Below are 26,905 nucleotides of genomic sequence, written 5' to 3'. Positions count from 1 at the left end.
AAAGCATCAGCATTAGATGCACCATAAACTTCAAATCGATCTGTTCGTTGCATATTTTAGAATGCTCGGACGGGCGAGGGAAACATATTTGCAGTCAAGCGATGGACGTAATGTGATCTCAGATTGCCGAGTCTGTTATCGTGTAATGTTATTCAATGTAATGTTCCATGAGAATATTTGTAGAGATATATGTTTCCCAAACGCTAATCATAAATATTTAATTTAAAAAAACAATAAAATTAAGTGACTGATTCTTATTGCTATTTCAATCGTTACAATCGTATCGATATGCTTTTATATAAAATTTTAATTATATCGACATGTTTTCTTGAAACGCGAATTTTGGTGCATTCCGCGCGATCTTTATGAAAACTTTATGCCGATATATAATTTTATTAGAAAATAAAGAACGATTTTCACCTTCAATACATTTTTAGTGAAGCATTATGTGATAATGAATGAACGAGTATTATGAAATATAGGTATACAAACGAATGAAATTCTATTCGCCCAGTATGTATCACGATGATTTGAAATCAGGTCTTGAATCTGCTCTTCAGATAAAATAAAAAAAAGAAGAAAACGATCAGAGGTGAAATTCTATTAAGTCGTACAAATCACAGGCGTTACATTCGTGGGAATGCAAATGCCGCCCTTTCGACGACTAAAATCCAAGTAGAAATCAGTTGGGACTCGCTTAATATTTACCGTGTCGAATAGTGTTCGACGCGGTATAATCCTATCAGAATGACGGCATCAGGATCTCGTTTCCGGGGCACGCGAGACCTTGGCAAGATTAATTGTCACGACCGAAAGGAAAAGTGTCTCAGCAGGCCACCAGAGAGAGACAAGCGAAATTAACACTTCATTCACTGGACACTCGTGCAAATTTTTCACCCATAATTGCGCGAAGTAAGTACTAAACACACTGTTCAAATATTGACAAAATCAATAGATGTAGCAACTAATTCACAGTGAACCAGTATGAATTTTTACAGCTTACTGGACAGCAAGGACAATATTTCAATATTTCTCTTTTTAATTATTCATTTATGAAGATCGTTAGGGACCACAAAAATTTATACATCACTATAGGACGATATAAACAATATTTTATAAATTCTTCCTATCTATTTGATATTTTATTAAACCAACCAAATGATCCAAATGTTATATATTAATGTTTGTTTCATTTTTCTGTTAACGTGCAAAGTCTCTTCTTTCAAATAAGCGTGTAATGTGGCTTGTAACTTTATTCAGTACTACAATCATATTTTAAAATATTAGGATATTGGTACATTTGTGATTGCGCTTTGTAGTGATATCCGGTACGGGAGAGAGGACATAAGAAGTGAGAAGTTTTAAGAAGACGGTGTAACAATAGTAAGACGAGCGTGCCAGAAAGGAAAAGTAATATTGTATTAACATTAACAAAATTAAAATTAACATAATAAATATACGTTCATATTACAGATAATAAATAAAGCCCTAACTTTACATAAAAAGAATAAACATTAAATTCATTTTTAAATGAGAAAGAATGAAACTTTTTGCGAAAGTCAGTCTCTTTGTAATTGAGGACTACTTTTTTAGGCATTAAAGAGCCATTATTATAATATCATATTTATATAATATTATTAAAATATTATATATATATATATATATATATATATATATATGTATACAATATTATTAATATAATAATAATAATATTATTATTAGTAATATTATTAATATCATTATTATAGTATTATGTGTTAACATTATGTATTATTATAACATTATATATATATATGTATACAATATTATTAATATCACTATTATAGTATTAAGTATTAATATTATATATATATATATATATGTATACAATAGTATTAATATTATTGTTATGTGTATAATATTATTGTTCAATAATACATACTCGTATCATAACTTCGTAACAACACTAACGAGATATCTCGTTCATATTAATGAAGAGGTTAACCGAGTTAATCGAGTTAACCGACTCGAGCCGGATTATCCGAACATTCGTACGCATCAGGTACCAGCCTGAATCTGCTCGATATTTTTCGACTAGCGTATTGCTACTCTTCTTTTTGATATCTCGTTTCACTCGCCTTGACCTTGTGTCTGGAAAATCGACCGTACGATCAATCTAACCGACTAATCCCATGTCCAATTCAAACTGTAACGCGTTCGCTTAATAATCTGATTATGAAGATTAGGAAGTGACATGGCTAATCGAGCAAGGTCACTCGACAGCGGAGGACGCGCCCGACACGGGATCTGGGATCAGCGAGAACTCGTCGTTGCTCCACGACGAAATGGAATTAATTGTCCCGGGGTTATTTGGATCGAGACTTAATTTCGAGAGGGGAAAATGTAGAAGAGCATCGGACACTTCCGACGGACGTGGGTATTAATACACGGATATTACATTTGCGTGGGCAATTTGAAGTTATTCGCGAATTTGAAACGTCACGATGCGACAAAAATTTGTAAATCATCCTTCGCGAAAAGGTCAACGTGGATTTCGTTTTTTTTTTTTCAATTTTAAATTTTCTTCGAGAAGATCTTTTAAACGACTGCATTAATATACTAACCCATTTATCGGCTCATTTCTGACAATTACATTACACGAGTGTTTCTTTGAATCCTGTTAATCATTCAATCAGGACAAATTAATCTCGTTAATTTTTAATAACGCGTGACAGATCGATAAATAAAATAATTGTTACATTCGTAAGGTACTTTAATTCGTTCATTTGCTATTTACGATTAATATACTTCAAATGTGAAAGTATACGAAATGTATATCGAGACGGAAAATGTACAATTCTGAGCACCATTTGTAACTATCGACTCGATTTACAATCACGATATCTTGTTTAATATCTCATATTCTATTTACAAAGTTCTACTTTATTTTCAATCGCCAAGATCTCGAATTGTCGCTACAAGCTATACCGATATTCCGCTCGTTATTAATTCGAACACGCAGAAGAATCGAACTTTCAGTTTTTCACTGTTCTCTCCTCGAGGAAACGAAGAATCGCTCCGCCGGTCGAGAGCGTTGCCGACAGATTTTATATCGTTCAAGTTGATATGTTTTGATTGGACGATAAAACGAGTCCGGAGAATCGTGCAGGTGTCGTGATTGACGTCAATGAGGAGGAACACCTATCGCGTTCTCGTCGCGCTCGTCGTCGATGGAAATGCATAAAAAAAATGTCGTCGAAAAAAAAAAAGAAAGAGCCCACTCCCCATGGACATTGAAAATTGAACAATCGATATGGAAACCATGAGGAAACCTATTATTTCGCATGTGTCAGGGTCGTGCGTTTCTCGTCATTCAAGGTCTCTCTCACATCACGCTATTTCAGTTTCAACGATTCTATCAGTATCGGTTTCGTCCTCTTTCTTTTTTTGATCTTCTCGATGTAAAAGTTGTAAATAGCAACTCCGCGTTGTACTCTTCAGATCCTTATCACCAGATATTTTTACTTCAATTTATTAATCCATTATTTGGATACAATGATACGATATAATGATCTACTTTTGATTCTGATAATTCTGACTATTTCCACTGTTATTATATCGTGACTGTGAATTTTTCTGCAATTCCATACTTTTATGAATGTGATTCAACAAAGAATTCATATGATACAAAAAAAGAAAAAAAAAACATATGTGAGACGTTCAAAAAATATGATACTCGTTATAATATTCAGCGGAGTGGAACATTTCTTTACTTAGTTTCTATAATGTTTCCTCAATTATTTAGTCCGATCGCAACAAATATTCTACCATTCGCATATTTCAATACATCACCGTTCAAATGCATAAAAGTTCACAATCTGGTTATACTCTCAAAAATTTTCAGACGAATACCATACTTATTTCGAAACTGAAAAAAATGAAATAGCAGTTTATTTACGAATTAACCTGTGAAGTGTATGTCAATATATTGTAAAATTGTAAATTCACGTGCAATTTCACGACAGATACTTAAAATATTTAAGATGAGAAATGTCCCAAGACATCCGAATGTACAGATATCAGATTCTCTCCAAACTCTCAACTTTTATCCTTACAGTTCTCAGTTTCCCTATCACTTGAGGATTACTTATCATTAATTACAGTATCGGAGCCACGAAGACGTTCCGTGAGAGCGTCTAATTCACTTGAAGCCAGTTAACAAGTAACTGGAGGAGCAGCGACGCGAGATGGGTAAACTGTCAGATAGGTAAACATCGGTTCCATTCCCCGCCGCAATAAAACGGTCTCCAGTTCGTTGTTTCTCGATCGATTTTGTATCAATTACCCCCGCTCCTTCGCGCCAACTCTACTCTCTCTGTTCAGCTGCGCGTGTATAAACGTGTAGGTAAAGTTTCGCCCCTTCGTTTCGAAGTACATACGTCGATATAGGATCGAGCGAGGACGATAACAAAAACGCAAATGCACTTTCACCATCGTGTCTTCAAGTGGCTTCAACAGTGATGCACGATAAAGGCATCGAATGGTAGAGCTAATGTTCTCACCCTCTATCGCTTGCTCGCTCGCTCGCTATCTTTTTCTCTCTCTAGTCGTGACGTCAGAGTGATTGCTTATCACCTGGCGCACTACTCTCAAAAGCGGCTTTTGCATAAAAGACGAGCCTGCTCGAAAGGCTAGAGCTTATTGGTGTAATCGAATATGGAGAACGGATGATCGTGAAAAGAAACAATTTTCGGACAAACTGGTGAGGTGTTTTCTGTGTTGATTTAATTAATAGAATAAATTTCTGTAGAAACGTAAATGTTGCCGCGACCAATACGTTTTGTTAATTAAATATTTTATGGTTATCGACCTTGGTTGTCTACGATTTTTACCGCTCCATGCCATTCCTAATTCTACAATGATAACCTGGACATAATGTTGTTAGCTTCTGACAGATAATAGAAAACGTTTTTTTAACAACTGATAATTTAATGCGTGTTTAGATCTAGATTAAGATTAATTCTTCTAAGTTAACTCTCCCAACGTGCAATAATTTTTGGGACACTAATTAAAAATGGATACAGGAAAAGAAATTTTTGGGACACTAACTAAAACTGTCCGAGATAATGTTTAAAAACTTTTGCAACAATAAGCAAGCCTATGTACAAAAAAATGATTTTAATTCGATTCTGATTAATCTTGAGTTGGAAAATAAAGCTGCTTCCGTGTTAGAGCATCCCTTTCGTTCACGAAGGAAATTATGATCTTTTTTTTTCATTTATGAAAGAGATATAGAATGAACAACATTAATGACAAAAGAATCCAATGGCAAAACTGGAGGCTAACGACGAACAGTGAGATATTTGATTGACAAACTCCATGTAGAAAGTTTCGTATTGCAAGAAGATAGTTTTTAGAAATCCCTGGAATTAATAAGAGAATTTTAAATAACTCCTAAAATCCTCCATTTTTGAAATTATATATCTTTGAGAAAAGACTAAACGGTAGAGAAATGATGAAAATATATATATATATATATTTTATATATATAAAATATATAAAATAATATTTTATATATTCTATATAATTTATATAAAATATATAAATATTTTAACTCTCAAAAAATAGCGATCAATCGAATCATAAACTCGTCTTACACGTATCAATACATGGGATAATAAATAGAATAGAAATCGAAACGTTCGTCCGCCTCTTCCAGGTCGAGGTCGTGTGGTCCCTCTCAAGAGCCTTTATTGATCACTGTTTCTAATACCGATCATTTTTAATTAATATTCTGTCTTCGTCTAACCCCCCCTTTTGCTCTCGAATGACATTCACGAAAACATTCACGATTATTCCATCGTGTTCGTGTCAGTTCGTCCTTGTTCTCGTTGGTCAAGGATCGAGAGAAGTTTCAAAGGAAACTTTGTCCATTCTGTTCGAATTGTTATACGTGTCCTAGAAATAAAACGTTATCTTCGTCTTTGAAAAGGTTTGATTTCTTCTTTTTTTTTTTTTTTCTTTTGAATAAATATTTGTGACATTTTTATACTTCGATCGTAAACATCAAAATTTACTTTACGCTTTTGTTGGCTCGCTGCCTGTTCACTCCGAAACACGATCCGCAAACACAAACTGGAAAATCGTTTCATACTTCGGAGCCACGCGACCTTCCTCATAGAATTTTACTTGAATTCTTCATAATTATATATTACATATATAAAAATAATATAATATAATTTTTATTTATTTGTCATAGAACTTTATCGTTTTTACTAAAAATTGCGCAAGGCTAGGCTATTTCCACGGTTCTGCGAAATGTACTCCTAAAATAAAATACCATAATACACATATTTAACATGTAGATTTGCACAAAATTCCCCGAACGTATAAAATACATCAGAGAATTCATAAACTTACTACGTTCGACATTCGAATAAATCTTTTTGCCAAAAGTAAAAAATTTCGATTTTCCCTCACTTCTGAATGCTTGGAAGTCAGTTTAGCTCTCGGAGCGACTGGACCGAATTCGAATTGTATTGGAATTTCTCATTCGACGTCGACAGATGAATCGCGATCGACTAATATTTATCTGAAACGACTCGTAACGTTCGGAATTTCATTCGACGAGAGAACGCCAGTTGCTTTGTTCCAAGAAAGAAGCTTTAAATTACAAGTTAATGGCGCGTAACAGAGTTGTTGTTACAGCCAAGCTGAGCATCGAATATCGTTCGTTCACGGAAGCTGCGTTTCCGTTGTGTTTGATGACATGAGCAACGCGATGAGGCGAGAAATTAAGGGTTGCAAGTGGAAAAGTGTGTTAAGAATGATGAATCTGTTCGAGTGCGAAATAAATTATGCTTGCGGGGCGGGTCTTGTGCTTTATTACGGCACGAAACATATAGTATGTATGTCGTTAAAAATCAATCGCGTTCTTAACCCCTTGAAGGCTCGCTGAATTTTACGAAATTGTAAAATTTATTGTTTTATTATTTCACTATGTAAGCGTTCGCGGAAATATTATTTTCCAAATTTTTACACAGTGAAGTAACGAATAATATATAATATAATAATAATATAATAATATAATTTATGCCATTTTGTACTTTTCTGAAGACAATTATATCTCGCATATGCAATATATTGTTTCACGTAACGCTTTATACGAAATACTATACTTTGAATCATCCGATGTACTAAAAAGGTAAAAATCATACATTTATGAAAGCGGGACGTTTCCTTCAGTCAACGTTATGAATTTTTTTCGTATTCAAAATATGGCGTATGGACTTTCGAGATATTTTGTCCAGAGTCCAGTATGAATATTATTACGTAATAAGCGAGATACTTCATAATCATTTATAAACGCGAAGACTTTTAAAAAAACAAGACCTAGGTAGCAGATTATTTTATCGTAAAATATTCCAAGAAATATTTTGTGTTTTTGCACCTCCGAATCTCCTACGAACAGAATCCTGCAATCTGCTTTTAATTTTATAGCACAATATTTTTTCTTTTTTATTTATTATAATCCTTGCCTAGGCGGCTTAGGATGGCTTTCGGTTTACAATTTGTATCTATGTAACTCTATATCTCTATAACTCTATAACTCTATAACTCTATAACTCTATAACTCTATAACTCTATAACTCTATAACTCTCTAACTTTATAACTCTATATCTCTATAACTCTATAACTCTATAACTCTATAACTCTATAACTCTATAACTCCATAACTCTATAACTCTGTAACCCTACAACTCTATAACTCTATAACTAATCAACTTCATAATTAATTCTTAATGTCTACATCTTATGGAACTAATTTTTCCTGTGCTCTATCTTATAGTCTTATAATCTATCCTTATACACTTTGGTGCCCTTATAAATCGTGCAGTCTTCTTGTAGAAACTAAAAGTAAAAAGTAAACAAAAAGCTATCTTCTACTAATTTTCTAATATTGCCGTTTCTTTGGTTTTGTTTTGCTGCTTCTTTTTCTGTTTTTCTTTTTTTCTATTCCTCCCTCTTGCGTGTCCTTTATATATGTTTATCCCTCCCATCCCCTCTAACACTCATATAACACAACATAATACAACGTGTAGCATATTTAAAAAAATCAACAGCGTTTCCCACGTTTTAATCAATACGCAGAGTCCCTTTTTAAAACCATCAGGAATAGCTGAAAACCTTCAAACACTGCACGCGTGCGTACCAACCTGTTTCTCACTATCTCGCGACACCTGTGTCGCGAAGGAAACTTTGTTTTCTGCACAAGGCCGTGGCGTAATCGGCGCGATTAACGGTTGATGAAACAGGCGGGCGCAAAAAATCGATCAGGTCAGGATTCAGCTCAGGGAAGAAAGTCGAAAGTTTGTCTTTGCCCCGGGTGTGTTTGTGTGTTTGTGAAACGCTCGGCCTCCGAGCTGGAACTTAAGAACGACAGCCAATGATTGTCACGCGCGATTAATTAAAGTCCGCCAAGCAGTTGCCCGACCTGCATTTGGTGATCCGCGTCGTGGATCGATGCTTTCCACTCGGCGAGAAACGGAAGAGCGGTTAATTGGCATTGAAGTAGCTGACAGAAACACGATTGTCGACGGCACGTTTATGATCGAGCCGCGAGCCCTGACGTACACACCCCTCCCCCTCCCCCCTCTTCTGCTTTTATTCTTTCTTTCCTCGCGCTTTTCACTCCTCTTTTCCCCTCATTCTCCATTCACCTACCATCTCCTTTCCCACGATTTTTTTAAATTTTTTTTATTTTTTTTTTTATTTTTCCAATAACCGACTTTCAGTTCATTTAATAACAATTACTGTAGTAACTGAGAACATCAGCTGGAACCAATTGAGACCATTCGTTCGTCCCTACTTCGCATTCTGTATTATTTCATACACTTATTTTACGAGTATTTCTCGAGAAATCTGCTATTGTTCAAGCAAGCTCGGATCTTAATATTACAGTTGTAACTTGTAATTCTAATTTTTGTAATCTAGATAATAATAGTAATGAATAATAATTTAATAATTAATAATTTAAGGATAATAATAATAATTAATAATTTAAGGACTTAATTATCTCTTTTTGAACATTCTATAATGTTATCTTTGTGTCAAAAGAATCATCATACTAATTACGGACAAAGTTTCAACGCTTTCTTAAAATGTTCCTAACTTCGCCAAGAAATCGAACTCGCTTCTAGCTATTGGTTCGATCAGAAAATGAGCTAATTCTTCCTCGGCCGCGGCCGTTGTTTGCATGATGGACATTCGGGATGCTGTTTGAGTTTGAAACTTCGTCTTTCGATCTATCGAAATCCCCTGGCTAAAGATCACGGTACCAATACGACAAACGAAGGAAATGAACGAACGAATGAAATGTCAGCTCAAATGAACTCATTAGAATTGACATTTCCCACAAGACGATCTTACAACGTCTACAAGATGGACCGTAATCTAAGCTCATTGTCGCCAAAATGTTTGGACGGAAATGAAACAAAACTAGGAAATTCGCAACTTCTATTTTCTACATTTTCAACGTTGAATCAATCACGATGAAATCGATGGGAATTGAATAAACAGCGGTAAATAGACGGTCGATAATTTTCTTCTTGAAGTAAGAGTTCTTGTCTGCGCAATGACTGCACTTTTCACTCGCGAGTGACGACATTCAGTTAGAAATATTGGAAAGCCGAGAAATATCGTACGAACGACAGATACTGTCGTGTGAACGACGTAATTCATTCGAAACATTGCACGAATGACAATCTGTCGCGAAATATTTCATCCGCAATTGTGCGATGGGGTTAACACACTATTTCCCGGTGCTTTCACGTTCATATTTATGTCACGGTATGATATTAGAAATGCACTCGCATAATTTTATGTCCTCCATATTTCTTTTAGAACAAATAATATACGCTTCTTATTTTTTTTCAACACGTTACAGCAACTGGAAATGTTAAAAGAAAATATAGAGACAAAATGAAGAAGTAATATAAAGTAAACTTTCTTCCCTCGAGGCATAGTCTTCGAGAAGAGCAAGTTTGAAAACTTATAATATAATAATTATATTATATTTTAATTATATTGTATATATAATTATATTATATTATATTTTAATTATATTATATTTTAATTATATATAATTATATTATATTATATTTTAATTATATTATATATATTATATTTTATATTATAAGTATTCTTTATCAAACTTAGCTAGTTTCAAGCAGAGCAAGAACGAATTTTAGGTAATTTTACGCGTGAAAAATAAGTCGGAAACGTGAAACGTTCGTTCTCGAAAGTATTAAATTTGTTAGAAAGTATTAAACGTTTACCAAGTCAATTTCAAACGAAACGCATTCAAAGTCCATTCTCTTGAAAACGTGGCCTCAAACGAAAAACCTTCGTCCTATATTTTCTTATTTGTTTTCGCATGCAGGACAACCTCCTGCTGACTGTTTACTCGTACCCTTGCTAATTTCTAATTAGCCTAATTCAATTTTTTCGTAAACCAACATTTTTAAAGAATCTTTCGAAAAAACTTCGCTCCCTTGCATTTTCTTCTTATTTTTGTTTCTGAGAGGGAACTTCGTATAAAAATGCAGTTGCAGTTTAATTTTCGTCTGAAATATTTGTTCTTTTCGAAAACTATTCGCTATTCCGCCAATATCATTTGGGAACTATCTGCTTCAATATTCATCTCGCCAAGCCGGAGTAAAAATTCCGCCGATCCAATTACCATTGATTTTCAGCGTCGGTCGCTCTCGCCGGGCAACTTGAAAAATTCAAATCAAGCTTCCCCCTGTCGCGATTCGTTCGCTCGTACAGCCACCAGGCCCGAATTTCCTCCACGAATACCGATCACACTGAAACTCGTTTCGTCGCTCGCGGTTTGCACGCGTCTCGGTCGTGCATTTTCCTTCGATCTATCCTCTTTCAACCCCTGAAAATCCCATCCCTTACACGATCCAGGTCAGGATATACATACGCGTTCCACAATATGTAAAATTCAGAACAACTAGTTGCAGAGTGTATTTTTTCTCTGAAATAAAATATATACGTCGCTACAATTAATTCCTGCACAGAGAATTTTCTCTCCTTTTTTTCAGTTTTCAACAAGCCTTTCTGAGTATCTATAATATAATAATATAAATTATTAATAAAATATAAATTATAAAACTATATAAATTATCTATCCCTTTAATGTTAATTTAACACATTTTTCTCACGAAAAGTTGTACTCTATAAATAACGTAACTAGAGTTTATTTATTGCCAACGTTTGAAGATATTCAATTTTATAATATTTTATTATAAAATTTATAAGTATAATATTTTACTAATATATTTTATTTAATATATATTTATATTATATTAATATTATAAAAATTTATATTATAATATATTATATTATAATTTATATTATAATATTTTATATTATAATTTATATTATAATATTTTATTATAAGATTAATATTATAATAAAATTTATATTATATATTATATATCAGATTTTATTACATTATAAGATTTTATAATATTTTCTCGAATAATTATAATAATAATAATCGAATAATCGCGTATTCCCTTGTTATCTAATGTTTTCTCCGAGTCTTCCAAATATTCCTTCAAATAACTCGTGACCAGAATAATGTCGAATCGTTTAGAACGCACTGGCAATGAGAAGATTATAATTCATGTTCATACTTTACTCGCGAACAAGCTAACCTTCTTCTTCTCCGTTTCCTTCTTTTTAACAATAACAGATGAAAAAGTTAAAAGTCGTGCTTGAACTCTTGATCTCTTTCTCTATTTTTCTTGCAACGTATCGAGAGAAACTTAAGTACATAAGAAGGGATTCATCCGTGATTAACCGTGTTGCAATTGTAGAACAGAAAAAATGAGGGGTTCCGGTAGCGGAAATCGAATCTTGTTTCCTGCCGGCTGCTAAGCTGCGTCTCAAGCAATTTGGTCATTTTAAATCGTCCAATTCCTAATTTTTATCGCTCCTTTTTCCTTTATAAGCCTTATTGTCAGTCGTCACATTTCGAATGTATCAAATAATCTGTATAAAGACAAATATTCTTTTCTCGTATAATTTTCGTATTTCAGTGATTGTAATTAACGAAATGGAATTTAAATAGACAATTTCATTTTCTACGTATCATATAAATTTAATATTATAAATAAATAATATTTTAATATAAAAATTAAAATATAATATTTTATATAATTAAAATATATAATATTTTATATAAATTTAAATATTCCTTGCATATGATAATATATCATATCTGTCTCTAATATTTTACAACGCGTGTGGATTTCGATTCATTTGCAAGAAACTTGCAAAGTGATACCCTATATGCATAAACATTTATAAATACAAAACGTAAATTCCAAACGTAAATATTCGCTGCAATAATTTTCACCAGCGGACGAATGAATCGATTTTACTGAATTTTCATTCAATTTATCCGGCATGCCAAGATTCTATTAAAATGGATTGTTAACCACGGTAAACCGAACGTAATAGTTTGAAGATGATACAGTAGCCATAATCTAGTTGCAAGCTTCGATTTCGCGTGGGATAGCATCGGAGCACGAGCGACCACGAGCTTGTAAATATAAACCAGTGGGGTGGACGAGCAGGCGACCGCGTGCAATAAATTTCGGATATACCGGAGGATCGTGTAGAGATCCGATGAAATAATCGCCGGTGGATCGAGGAGCGACCAGATACGTTTCTTAATTAGCATGCAACGAGCGTGACGCGGTTTTGTAAATTACGCAATCGTCTCTCTCTATTTGCACGGTGGCCAATTTACTCGGTGTATGTAACCGTTTCGCGCGCGAAAATCGCGACCTCTGCAAACTGATCTTCTCTCTCTCTCGCTCTCTCTTCTCAATTACTCGTGTCTGTTTGTCTCTGTCAATTGTTTGACATTGATGAACAATCAACGAACGATTAACTGGAAGGGAGGGAAGAAGTTGATGGAGAAAAACGTCTTCGATAAAATGGTAAAATTATGCATTTGGTCTCTACTTTGTATAGATTCAGCATTGTCCATAATTGTATCGAAATGACTAGTATTATACTCTAATTTTTACTAAAAAAAACATGTAAATAGTTTGTAAATATAAGGAAAAATTTAAATATTTTGTAAATATAAGGAAACATGTAAGTATTATGTAAATATAAGGAAAAAAGAAAAAAAGAAACTTTGCATAGATTAATGATCATGATAATGATCACGAAATTATTAGGTCTATTTTGTATAGATTAATGATCATCGGATCAGTTGCAATTTTTTAAAATTTCTTCACGCTATTGAATTATGTTCTTCAATATTGGAGCAACGAAAAGAAGTCCCAAAAGGATTTGCTTCACATCTTCTTATCATTTTTACAACTCAACTTGATTCTGAGATTTCAAGAAACCTCTCTCAAATGTTTGATTTTTCAATGCGATATATTGTGTATAATTAATATTAGAAGGGTTTCTTACATAAACTGATAAGTATGAATTGTATTGTAATATAAATTCATCTTACTGGAATGAGTATAAGTTACATTTTAACGTAAGTTATTAAAAATTACGGTTTCTCTACATGTAATATATGAGTAATCAAAAGAGTCAATTTCACTATCGGATAAAGGAATTTCGTCACAGATAAATCACAGATAATTCCGAAACGTGCATTTCTCACGAATGTAATTCCAAATAAATATCTCATTCTGTTACGTTGATATAACAAGCTAATTTTTACGTGCAAGAGAACCATTTTATTCCGACATAATCAAGCTTTGTCACAGACAGGTCACGTTACAAAGGGTCCCTTCATTTTCATATCGGTTAACAAAATTTCAAAACACACATTTCTCACGAGTATAATTATAAATTAATACCCCCCCCCCCCCCCCCACACACACATATATATATTCCACACATTAAACTATATAGTCCATTACCGAACGAGCCAATTTCCATTACAGCACAACAGAACAGAACAGAACAGAGTCGATTTCACTATCAGATAACCGTGCACTATCTCTAGTAGAGCAGTCTCTATGTGTGTTCACGTTACAAGGATCGAAGATCGAAGGCACCTCCTCCATATCGGTTCGCAGAATTTCGAAATGCACGTTTCTCACGGATAACGTAGGCTTTGTTAACGAAGTACAAAATGCAATCGAGAACAGATCAATGGCTGAGAGAAAGAGAGAGAGAGAGAGAGAGAGAGAGAGAGAGAAGGTGGTCGGGAGCCACCAGAGCAAAGGAGCCAATTAAAAAGCAATTTCGACGTTGTAAAAATATCGGATCAATCTAATCTCGGCTTTGTTATCTTGGATTTAATCTTTGTCCGGGGACCGAGCCCGACGTTCAAAACTAATTTACATGCATATGGATGGCGGAACACTCTCGAACGGTCATTTACATTTCCCTTCGAACCGTGTAACCGTGACAGGTTCGATGCTGCGCACGTGAATATTTTTCACCAACTATCATTCGTTCGTCAAATACGTCCATTGATCGCTCTTCAATGCAACAACGTTTCCTCCTCGTTTCACCGGTTAAACGCGAATTCCATTTAACCTCTTGGCCGCGAATGACGAGTATACTCGTCACGCGAGGCAAGTAATTACAATTTGTTACTTGAATGAAATCTTTCTTTTCTTTTTGTGGAAAATAAAACATACAGATGCGTAAATAAGTTACGTGTCCGAATATTTACGCTACATTTCGACATAATTCAGTTTGTTGTTTGATATTAACGAAAAGTATGTTGCAATAAATAAATCAAAATTTATGTTACTATAGACTATAATGAATGTTTTTGCAATATATTATTAAAAAAATTAATCCAAACTTGCTATTATAAACAATCGAAGACCACAACGATATTTTGAATAGCACGATGTCCGAACATTAATAAGAGTCACTGTATTTGCAAATTTTAAAATATTTCGAGACTACACTTGACGGTAGTTCTTTCTACAATCGTTTCTAAATATTTTCTTGCTACGACCGAAAGAACCTAAATATTGGTGCTCGTGCGAAGTGCCATTATGTATCTTGCTTCAAGAAATAATGTCCCGAGATAAGAATAAATTAAATTTCCAAATACTTGATTCTTTTGTTCAATAAGAAAATTACGAATATTCAAGTTTTGTAAATAATATTAATTAAGTTGATTTTAATAATATTAATAATATAATATATATAATATTGATAATATAATATATATAATATTGATAATAATATTAATAATACAGTATATATAATATTGATAATAATATTAATAATACAATATATATAATATTGATAATAATATTAATAATACAATATATTTAATATTGATAATAATATTAATAATATAATATATATAATATTGATAATAATATTAATTAAGTTGGTTTTTCAAAAAAAAAAAAATACTAGTGTTATTTCTTTATATGTTTAATTCAATTTTACAGCAGCTGCACATACTCTGTTATATACTCTTTGACGAGTAATCGTCATCGCGTCGTTCTAGCGATAGAACGTAGATACAGACTTTGAAAAGCGGCCATATTACCATAACTAATTGTAAGAGGTTAATGTTTACTGCAGTTCCCTCTATCTTTAACCGTATGACGCTCGACAAGCGTTAAAACGAGAAGATGAAAACGGATACGTTTATCAGGTGGCTTAGCTTTCTCATTTATGCGATATAACCCCCGGAGTTACGTGGTACTCGTTTCAACGCATCTGAGACCGATGACGCAAACGTCGCTACGGTAGACTATTCAGATGATTCTGAACGAGTCTCCTTTGGCCAGAGTTTCCCGCTATAATCCCAAGGATTTGTTTGTTTAGTGATGTTAAATGTTTAACTACAATTTATTTCATTTTCAACACTAACGCAAACTTGATTTTGGTTGTTGGCACTTCACCAAAATCAACGAACAGTAAGAAGTTAACAAAATAACTCTCAGTTTTTGGATTGCAATTAGAAGTCAAGCAGCAAGCATAGAGTAAGATTCCTGAAATATTTTATAACAATTGATTGTAATATTATGTGAAAATGATTATTCTGTAATTATAGGATATGTCGATCAGTTATCTGATAGGAAAACGATTTAAGAAATATCTAATAGGATTTCAAATACATTTAGAACTATAAACTCGAAATTTTTTTTTAAACTGACTAAAGACAATGGTATTATTTTATCTATTGTTAATAAATGTTCATTTATAATATGAAATTATGGTATTTTTTACCTATCGTTAACAGATGTTTATTTGTAATGTAATAAAGGTTGTTGGTAAATGTTATTTTGCGAAAAAAGATAAGTCAAGAAGTAACTTTCAAATCAGGAGAATATAGAATCTCAACTTAAAACTCGAAACTTACAATATACTAAAAAAAAAAAAAAGATATATCGTTACTTCGAAGTACACTTAAAATATATATATATATAAATACAGTAAAAAAAATTTTTTCTCGAATAGTAAAAAGAATTGCTCGATAACTATCCAATTATCCATCTCAACTCGGGAAAGCACTCGATGGAATCTCAACCGCGCTCGAAACTTGAAAGGACGTTTCAAGTCCAGCGAATTGCAACGGCGAAACGAATCAGGCTAGTAGTAAAGTAATTTCAAGATACTTGGACACGAGTAACTCGAACGAGACGACGCGGAACGCAACCGACGAAAGTTCACATCGGGGCTCGCGCAAACGGAATCGATTGAACGAATGTTTACCGAATTTAGAACGAAGTCGAGGATTCTCCAAAAAAAAAAAAAAGAAAAAAAAGAAAGAAAGAAACGCTTTGCAACATTCTCTCTGATTTTTCTCTGTTCTCGTCTCGCTTTGATGTCACGTCGCACGCGGGACAAACGAGCTGCAAAGACACGCGTCACGAGAAAAACTATATCGGGGATAAGAATCGACAAGGCCTGTCCGGACGAGTGTTATCGACACCGCAGTGTTAAAAACGTATCTGTCGTTAAAGATGACAAATAGAATTGAACGTTCCTTGCTAACTGAATCGAGCAATCTCGATTCTTTTTTTTCCTTTTTTCTTTTTCCCTCTTTTCGTTTTTTACGACTGGCGATATCACGGTCAGGGACGATATGGTCAGAGCGATGGATCTACCGGATCGAGCCAGCGCGCGGTGGATTAAAAGTCAAAAGTCCAAGGATACGACGAGGCAACGTTCCTGCCGCGTCAAACAACGGCAGTGTAAAATTAACACGTTGAACCAAACACTTGGAATAGATTGAATTTCGTGGACTTTTAGACATCGAGCGACGTCGAGATCAATTTTTTACAATTTACGTCTTTGTTCCTTCCTCTCGTTTTCTTCGTCTGTATTTGACTCTCAACTGGTATTGTTACGTTGCAAACGTAAACAATTCCAGTTAAATTACTTGAATTTACAGATTTAATTTGCACTTTGTAATAATTTTATATTTATTAGTTATACTTTGTTACTATTATAGTAATTTACGTTTGTTTATTTTTGTAGTTTGTATTTAGTGATTTTCAGGCTTAATTCGTTTAATTCGTAAAATATGAAATATTAATTAAATAAATAATTGTTACAGGTAATCTGTGGTAACTTAGGAATACTAGTTACGATTTCTGATTTGAAGTTTTCTAACCCTTAAATACATTATAGATCGAATTCTCTTATATTTTCCAATACATTATTTCATACTTCATAATCGAATCACGAACAATTGAATTTCATCTTTATAATAACGCCAGAAATACAGAAACTTTTGTAAATTTCATTACCAGTACAACTTGAAAGTTAAATCATTGCATCCATGCTATTCATTTTTCTAAAACCATCCATCTCTCTGTATGAATTTGTCATGTATGTGAAAAAATTATTCATCAAATGTGTATGTGTGAAATTAGTACCGTTTTTTATCCACTGTCTCATCAAATTGAAAGACTCTACATTTTACAGAGATCGTAAATTCCCTGAATATCACTGAATAAATTCTACCAGCGACGACGTCACGCTTTTAAAACGCGAGGATTGATAAAAAATTTCGCGACAATCGCAAATCGCGTTTACCACCAGTGATCGAAGTAGTTTCTCTCGAAGTGGTTTTCTTTTTTTTCACGCTTTATTCGTCGACGTCACTTCGTTATGCCAATAGCACGAGCAAACGTTTACGTCGACACGAGAAAGAGAAGCGAGATAAATCAGACATTGTCGACTTCGTTACCACCGTCGGTAACCGGAGTTCACCTCTCTTTTTCACTCTGATTCTCTCATTATCGTGATATGATTCACGATCGCCGGCCGAGATCTCATCCATTGAAGATGATTTCAAACTAACGAGAATTTCTCCTGACTCTGTGCCGTTCTCTCCTCGATGGAACGCACCGTGTTCCTCTGTAAACCGATAAGGAAATCCTGTACACGTGGGTGAAAAGGCTGTTGATTGTGACAGAGAAATCAATTACCGATTGGCTGCTCGATCGCAACTGGAAGCGAACGATTCACGCCGACAGTGTCAATCGCGTTGATAAGAGACGTAAAAGGAATTTCTGAATTTTTATTTTTACCAAAGAGAATTCTACTCTGCAATCTGTAATATCGTTTAATCTGAAAGTTAAAAATACATACGTGTACAGAGTTTTTCTCACCTATTTTTTTTTAGATTTAACCCCTTATTGGCTGCTCGATCGCAACTGGAAACGAACGATTCACGCCGACAGTGTCAATCGCGTTGATAAGAAACGTAAAATTTCTGAATTTTTATTTTTACCAAAGAGAATTCTACTCTGCAATCTGTAATATCGTTTAATCTGAAAGTTAAAAATACATACGTGTACAGAGTTTTTCTCACCTATTTTTTTTTAGATTTAACCCCTTATTGGCTGCTCGATCGCAACTGGAAACGAACGATTCACGCCGACAGTGTCAATCGCGTTGATAAGAAACGTAAAATTTCTGAATTTTTATTTTTACCAAAGAGAATTCTACTCTGCAATCTGTAATATCGTTTAATCTGAAAGTTAAAAATACATACGTGTACAGAGTTTTTTTCTCACCTATTTATTTATTTTTTTTGTTTTTTTTTTTAATAGATTTAACCCCTTGCGCTGGCAACTGATTCGCGGACCACAACGAGTGACCGAACCGTGTACAATAATTCGTCGCTTTCTTTTTCTTTTAAACTCGTCGGTATGATATCACTGAAAGTAATAAGTTTATTATTTGTTTTGCCTGAGTTGTACTTATAATAATTAATATATAATATATATATATATATATATAATATATTATATAATATATATAATATATATATTATAATACTTATAATAATATATTTAAAAATGAGAAAATGTTGCAATTTTGGGATAAAAAATTCTCGACGTGCGTGGCAAGAGGTTAATACGTTATTTTTATATCAATAAATTTCACTGTCTATTCAGTGCAACAGTATTGTTTAATTTCACTCAGAGAAACAGAAATAAATATTTCAATTTCTTCTTCTCTTATGCATTTTAAATATTTATTTTATCGGTATCACAGTCATTATATATATTATATTACATTCTTCTACACCCGTATGAAAATATAAATAAATATTTCGTATGATTTTTATCGCTCCTATTTGCATTTCAGATTGTCTTGCTCGAATATATGCATATATATTACAGGTATTAAAATCTCCAGTCGTTCAAATAAAACGTGTCGCGTAATCTGCAGATAAGCGACATGGCTATATGACAAAAATTAAGCACATCGGTTACAACTACGTGCTATTGTATTGGAAATACGACAGCGGTATAAACTTTCCCTCAAACGCTATCAAAGCGTTGTTGATCATCGATACGTTTGTGCCTCTCGTCAGATATCGCGTCAAAAGCACGCGTGCGATATGTAAATGCAACGACCGCGGCAAGATCGATGCAACAAGTGCATTTAAAGCTCAGACACCGACCACCTGTCCCGAGGAATATCATCGAGAAATTTGCAGGAGATCGATTGTATTATACATCGAATTGATTCAGTTATGTTTGCAAAAGCGTGTTCTGAATTTACATACAGTAATTGTTATTAATATTCGTGTCATCGTTATTTATATGCTTTTATTGAAATTCAAAAATTGGAAAAATATTCGGATAACGAACAAGTTGCGTTAATTTCATGCTCAAAATACACGAAATTGTTATAAATTTAATTTGCTCTCTGTGATTTCAGTAAATTTGTCACTTTCTTGTGCAGAAAGAATGTGTAAATAAAATTTATGCTAATTGCGATGTTTGTTTTCATACTTTTAGAGAAACTGTAAATTCAATAGTAAATTCAATAGTAACCATTGTAATAAATGGATGTATAAATTGTAATAACAAGTATAGTTATTATGAATTTCTCGAATACCGGTGGTACCTGAATATTAACGTTACAACCAACCTTTGAGAATAATTTTCATCAGGGGCTGGCAAGTTCTGCTAAGAATGTACGACTGAAAATTGCACGACACGGTACAGTAACTTCGCTCGTACAGGGATTGTTATAATATTAATAGGAGTCACTGTGCCTGACACATTTGGGAGAACAATTCCTCGGAAATTCAAGAATTCTGGTTCCAATTTGCACGAGACATTTGCAAATAGAGAGAATGAAGGTATTCTCATGTTGAGGGAAAAATTATATCTTATTCTTTTATTATTGTCGTAACGATTAGAGTCTGTAGTTCTTTTAACATCGGAATAACCGATAACTAATACATAAAAATTAGTATTTGTGCGAAATTCAAGTGCAAAGAATAGGAAAAGGTTTGTAACGCGATAGAGAGCATAAATTTGATTAAAAAAAAAAAAAAAATAACATACAAGTCTCTAAAAATGCAAAATTGCACAGGTGAATGATTTTCACTATTTTTGTGATTTCAGATTCATGTTTATCTTGTATTTTTCCTATGAGAATTTTAAACAGAAAGTGATACACGATATCATCTTCAATCTGTTTCAGTTATTGATCATTTTGATTAAATCTGAATGACCTATAGTTACTTTGCTCTTCACATTGCTTTTGCCAATATCGTACTGCGTTTCATTTCACTACGTTTACTATTATATATAATACGCGTAATACTTGTTAGAATTAAATTTTTAATTTCGGGAGATTGTATCGTTTGTACAAGATGCCTGGCATGAGACGATATAATGTCTAACTTATTTTTAATGCCATTTCAACGATCCGGGCGTGTCTTTTTTCGATGCCATTTCAAAAATTGCACAATTTTCAGAAACAAAAACTGGAATGGCTCCATCGTCGAATTTTATTTTAGATCTCTAATAACTTTGAAGTTAAAAGACTCTCGAAAATTTATCTTGATACTTTAATACTAGAACCAACATAATGGCTGAAATTAGTAATTTTTCGTGGACAAATGAATCGTTTCTGAAGCCACATTGACTAACCTCGTAAATTGTAAAGCACAAAGTGACTATTCTATCAGTTCATCGTTGAGTTTGAAATTATTTACGTCTCATGATAAACGAGCTCGTGAAAGTAATTTATTCTTTTTTTTAAACAAAACGTTTACAAATCACGCATTTGTCATATAATGAAATTCAAAAATTGTTCAGTTTAGCTCAAATGAAAGTCTTAAATGTCTGTATTTACGAACGAACAGTAATAAAACCAACCAAGCTTCACTAGACGAAAATTGAATGGAAACCCATCGACAAATAAAATTTCAGTTTTATCGCCCATTTTCCATTGATCTGACTTCAATTGTGTTTCTAACGTCGTTCTATACTTTACTATCAGAGAACTCCGAAATGTTGTTCGTTTTAATCGTTGACGAGAGAATGAATGAACGAATGAATCTTTACTTCAGCCTTTCGGCCTAGAAATAGACCTCAGTGCCTTACATTATTCTTTACATTTTTGTTTTCCGTTTTAATTCCCTTGGTTGCCAAGTTTTCTCTTATTACTTTTCCCTTACATCTAGTATTGCATGCTTTAACCTAACTTTATACTATACATAGACTAATTAGACTAATAGAGAATGATATTTGCACTGCCTCTACACTTAATTTATTTCTCTTTGGTACTTTCTTTACTTGAGTTGTGTCACTATATTTAGTTTTCTGTTACTTTTTCTTGACGAGAGAAGAAGGGACAGAACAGAGAACGATATACGATACGTATATACATCGTCGGCCAATAATACGTTTCCTTCGAACGCAATTCCCGTCGAGATATCAGCGGATGAATAAACGCGCTCCAGACAGAGGGAAAGTGACACAATGCGCCAGGGAAACGACTAGAAAACGCATCGCCATCCGGCAAGTGACGCGGTGTTTGCTCTAACGTCGGAAGACAAATTATAACGCTCGGCTGGGTATTTGTCGTTATCCGATCTCGAGCCTTGTTATCGGGAAACGTAATTGGATATTTTTATGTCTTCAACAGTTGAGGATTTCCACGCATAGTTTCTCATTTTCACGGTCCGCTCTCCACTTTCCAACTACCGATACGTGTGGAAATTCATTTACCAGCGAAAACAAGAGGCAAAAACTGAACGAAAAGAAAAGACGGGACGAGCGTACGAGCCTCGCTGTTTCTAAACACGCCGATTTCCCGTTTCCAACCGATCCGTATCCGAGCGCAATCGACTACGAAGTTTTCGATATATCGAGGAACAGAACAGATTCACAGAGATCTGTGAAATAATATTTTTTTGTCGGGACGTAGCGCGATATTCGGGAAACTTGCAGGAGTCTTTTATGAATATATTTTTATGAATCTCAACGTTTCGTTAATATTGTAGTGAAATTCGATTTTATCAAATTTGAAAATATATATATAAATTACAAGATATTTAATAAGTACGTCGCAGAGAACAGAGAAATAGTTAAACAATCGTAATTCATTGCATCGACAAATCTCAATATTCAATGGAACCAGATACTTATTACCAGGCTGTGGATTTTTATACATTTTTAGATGTTCATGAATGTAATTAAAGAAATGGAATTTAAATAGAAGATCGGTTCCTCTAAACAGGATTGTAATTAATAATCTTCTTTGGATATTTTTACATATTTTATATTATTATTATATTATTTTTATATATTTATATTATTCTATTATTTTATATATTTTATATATTTTATATATAAAAATATATTTTATACTTTGTGTGCAATTCTGCATAACTGCACAAAAATCCGCACTTTGCTTGTTACATACTTAAAGTCACAATTCATTTCTTAATAAATATATGTTTTTAAGAAATGTCTTGTTAATTTTTATATGACATTGCATTCAATGAAATTTCAAAATTTTTTATACAACACGCGTAATAATACTGCGTACAAAAGTTCTTCTGTGATAAGCATTTCATAAACCACCTAACATGTATGTACATTTGATGGAAATACGAGATGATTTGCTTCATACGGTTCGAGATTTATCTCGAAATTTTTCGAGAGACAGATATGTATTGCGATGGGTAAAAAAACTTGAAACAACATAAGCGAAATAATGCATCATAATTTCACAAAGCAAAATTACACTTGACCAACATGTGAAAATGCACACACGTTGGTCAAAGTATAAAAGTTACGTTATGTATTTAAACTTCCTTCTGCTCATCATGTATGTTTAATGATGTTATTAACAAGTTGCTAATTTTGACGTACGTCTGTGGTCGTTAAAAGTAGCTCAATCGAGTTTGTTTCAGCACGATAAACAACCGTAGTTGTAGGCAAGTGGACGCGACGAGGCCAGGAGTTCGAGGAATGACGACAGCTGCGTATGAATTTATAAAATTTTAATTTAGCCGCTTAATTAATCTTTCTCGCGAGACTGGCGGGATAATATGTTCCAGAGTAACAAGGACGTTTTTTTTTCTTTTTTACGAAAGACTTTGTAAAGTTTGTTACATTTACACGTGTCAGCAACGAGCTATGTTTTGCAATACTAACTTCGTCATATTAAAAGATAGAGTTATTACCTCACATTCAATTTTTCTTGTTAATTTTTTTGAATCGCCGTTTTAATATTAATTTTTCCATATTAATTTTCTTAAATTAATGCCCTTTTTATGTTAATTATTAAAGAAGAAACTTTTCTCGAAAGATTTTATTTATTATTATATGTATTATTAAAGATTTTAATATATTCCTAGATTCTGACGAAACGTCTTTTATATAAACGTCTATATATATATATATAATTTTATTATTATATATATATATATATACACTACATTTTAATCTTTTCTCTTTTTTAATTTAAAAACACTATACGATTCTCGCGTTAATTATTAAACAAACGAAACTCATTTTCGTCGCAAATGTTGTGAAATTTCAACGAAACGTCTTTCGCACGGTCGTTTCAATTTTTGCCGCCTCCTAAATTTGAAAATATTACAGTTCCTGCCACCGTGCCAATTATCAAAGTAGAAATTTGTCTCGAAAAGTTGCGACTTTCCGTTCCAAACATCCCAGATAGTTTGATGGAACGTCACTCGTTTTAAACGGGACATTCGCGTGATTTCCCCGCGCTGTCGTTCGCCCCCATTATTTTCTTCTCAATTATGCACGAACACCAGCGAATTATCGTACGAACCTCCGCGTCGTTGATCGATACGTATTTCGTAATATATTTATGCCCTCCTCGAAAATTCATTTTACTGTACACGAAATTACCGCCGGTCTGTTTCGGTGCGACGCTTTTAACGAAATTGAATCCCTCGGAGAAAGGAATACCAAAGAAACTTCCGAACTGTTCGTCTACGAATCATTTCCCCCCTTTGGCGTTGATTTGATCTTTTCGCGCCTGTTAATTACTTTAAAAATATCGACATTCGTTTTCCATAAAGACCAGTGACGGGAATTTTCATTCCGCTTTTTGCTCATTTTTTCTTCGGCCTTTTGACGAATTAATACCGACAAAGGTAACAGCGTCGAATCAAAACGTGAAGAGATTCCCCTTGGTAAAAGTCACTGGTTTACAAATTAAGTCCCTTGCCTAATTAACCCGTATTATCCCGGATCGTGCAGACGGAGAAATCCCGTGTTAATTTAAATTATAAACCAGGCGTAAAAGTAATTTTACACTTTTTGAAACGAGGCAAGGGGTTGATCCTCGCTCAGACAACGTCTGTATCACTCTTATCTAACACAGTGCTGTATAAAATAACGTAACGTAGTGTAATACAATTATAAAATATTTGCATTTTTGTCATTACGTTCTAATCACGTTGTTGAACGACATTTAATATCCAAAAATTAATTTCTTTGCAGCTATATATAATGGAAATTTTAATATGGCCATTTATGCTTGGTTATATTATTGCAGGTTAATGAATGTGCGTTGAAAAGAGCTTGAGAAAAATATCATCTGACGGATCTTTATAGACAATAATATCTCGTACCGTTTCGTTCTCTTTTTGAAATAGGTGTATTTGTCAATAGTTGAAAATATCTGAACATTTACGAATGTATATCTTGCGTTCCAGAAAACTTGGAGCTTCATTGACGCTACAACGAGATACGACTCAAGTTTCATTAATACAATTACGACGCCTGTCTCATTACAATGTTAATGAAATTTCAAACTGTGTTATATCGCACCTCACTACATTGTGAACTTTCGTAAGTCGCTATATACATATTTTCTCATGAATTTAAACTTCCCTAGAATTTTTAATACACCTGCCTCCCATCTTGAAAATTTATATTCAAACTCGAATTATGCATTAAGGAATATTGCTCGGCGTACACGTTCACCGCGTAAAGATCTTGAAAAAGATCTCCGACATAAGAATTTTCGATGAACTCTTAATAAAAGAATTTCATTAAAATATTTCAAAAATATCCCCGATGACTACCAATCTGCTAATCAATTTCCAATAAGCACGAGACTCTCTCAATAAATTCTTAATGAAAGAATTTCAATAACAAGTTTCAAAAATATCCTCCTATTAATCAACGAATTCTTTTGTTAATAAAAACCTTCTCCTTCATTCAGAACTATTTTGTTGCTCATGAAAATAAATATTCGAGAGAAACTACGAATCGCAATAAATTCTCAACAAAGGAATTTCAATAAAATATTTCAAAAATATCCGCGACAATTTTCAACCTACTGATCAATTTCTAAAAAAATTCTTCTCTTTGACTGAGAACCCAGATCTTATTGCCCGTAAAAAAAAAAAAAAGGTATTCGTAAGAAACTACTGGCCAACGAATTTTCTAATGAGCAGAAGAAAATCACAGAGTAAATTCTCGGTAAAGAATTTCAATAAAGCGTCTTAAAATTATCCTCGACAATTTTCAACCTACTGATCAATTCCTAAAAAAATTCTTCTCTTTGACTGAGAACCCAGATCTTATTGCCCGTAAGAAAAAAAAAAGGTATTCGTAAGAAACTACTGGCCAACGAATTTTCTAATGAGCAGAAGAAAATCACAGAGTAAATTCTCGGTAAAAGAATTTCAATAAAGCGTCTTAAAATTATCCTCGACAATTTTCAACCTACTGATCAATTCCTAAAAAAGTTCTTCTCTTTGACTGAGAACCCAGATCTTATTGCCCGTAAAAAAAAAAAAGGTATTCGTAAGAAACTACTGGCCAACGAATTTTCTACTGAGCAGAAGAAAATCACAGAGTAAATTCTCGGTAAAAGAATCTGAATAAAACGTCTCAGGGAAATATCAGCGATCTAGTGATCAACGAATTCCCAAATAAAATAATAAATTCCACTCCGTGATCGTAGGAGCATCCTGTTGGTCCCGTATAGAAAGTATATTCGAAAGAAACTATCACGTACTGACCTCAGAGCTGGTGGAAGTGGTGCTATCGGCGCTGTCGGTGTTGGCCACGGATGACAGCGGCGATCTGCGACCCCTTTGAGCCCATTTGTCCCTTATGGTCGCCA

At 33.6% G+C, this 26,905-nt stretch overlaps 1 protein-coding gene across 4 annotated transcripts in view; it reads right to left on the bottom strand.

Annotated features, from left to right (window-relative positions):
• Positions 1-26,905, bottom strand: part of LOC122534085 (synaptotagmin-5) — a 133,398-nt gene that overhangs the window by 37,118 nt on the left and 69,375 nt on the right. The gene's annotated exons all lie outside the window — the stretch shown is intronic.

This window comes from Frieseomelitta varia, unplaced genomic scaffold, assembly GCF_011392965.1.
Source record: "Frieseomelitta varia isolate USP_RPSP 00005682 unplaced genomic scaffold, Fvar_1.2 scaffold_576, whole genome shotgun sequence".
Taxonomy (NCBI): Eukaryota; Metazoa; Arthropoda; class Insecta; order Hymenoptera; family Apidae; genus Frieseomelitta; species Frieseomelitta varia.
This window is presented reverse-complemented; position numbering and strand designations above follow the sequence as displayed.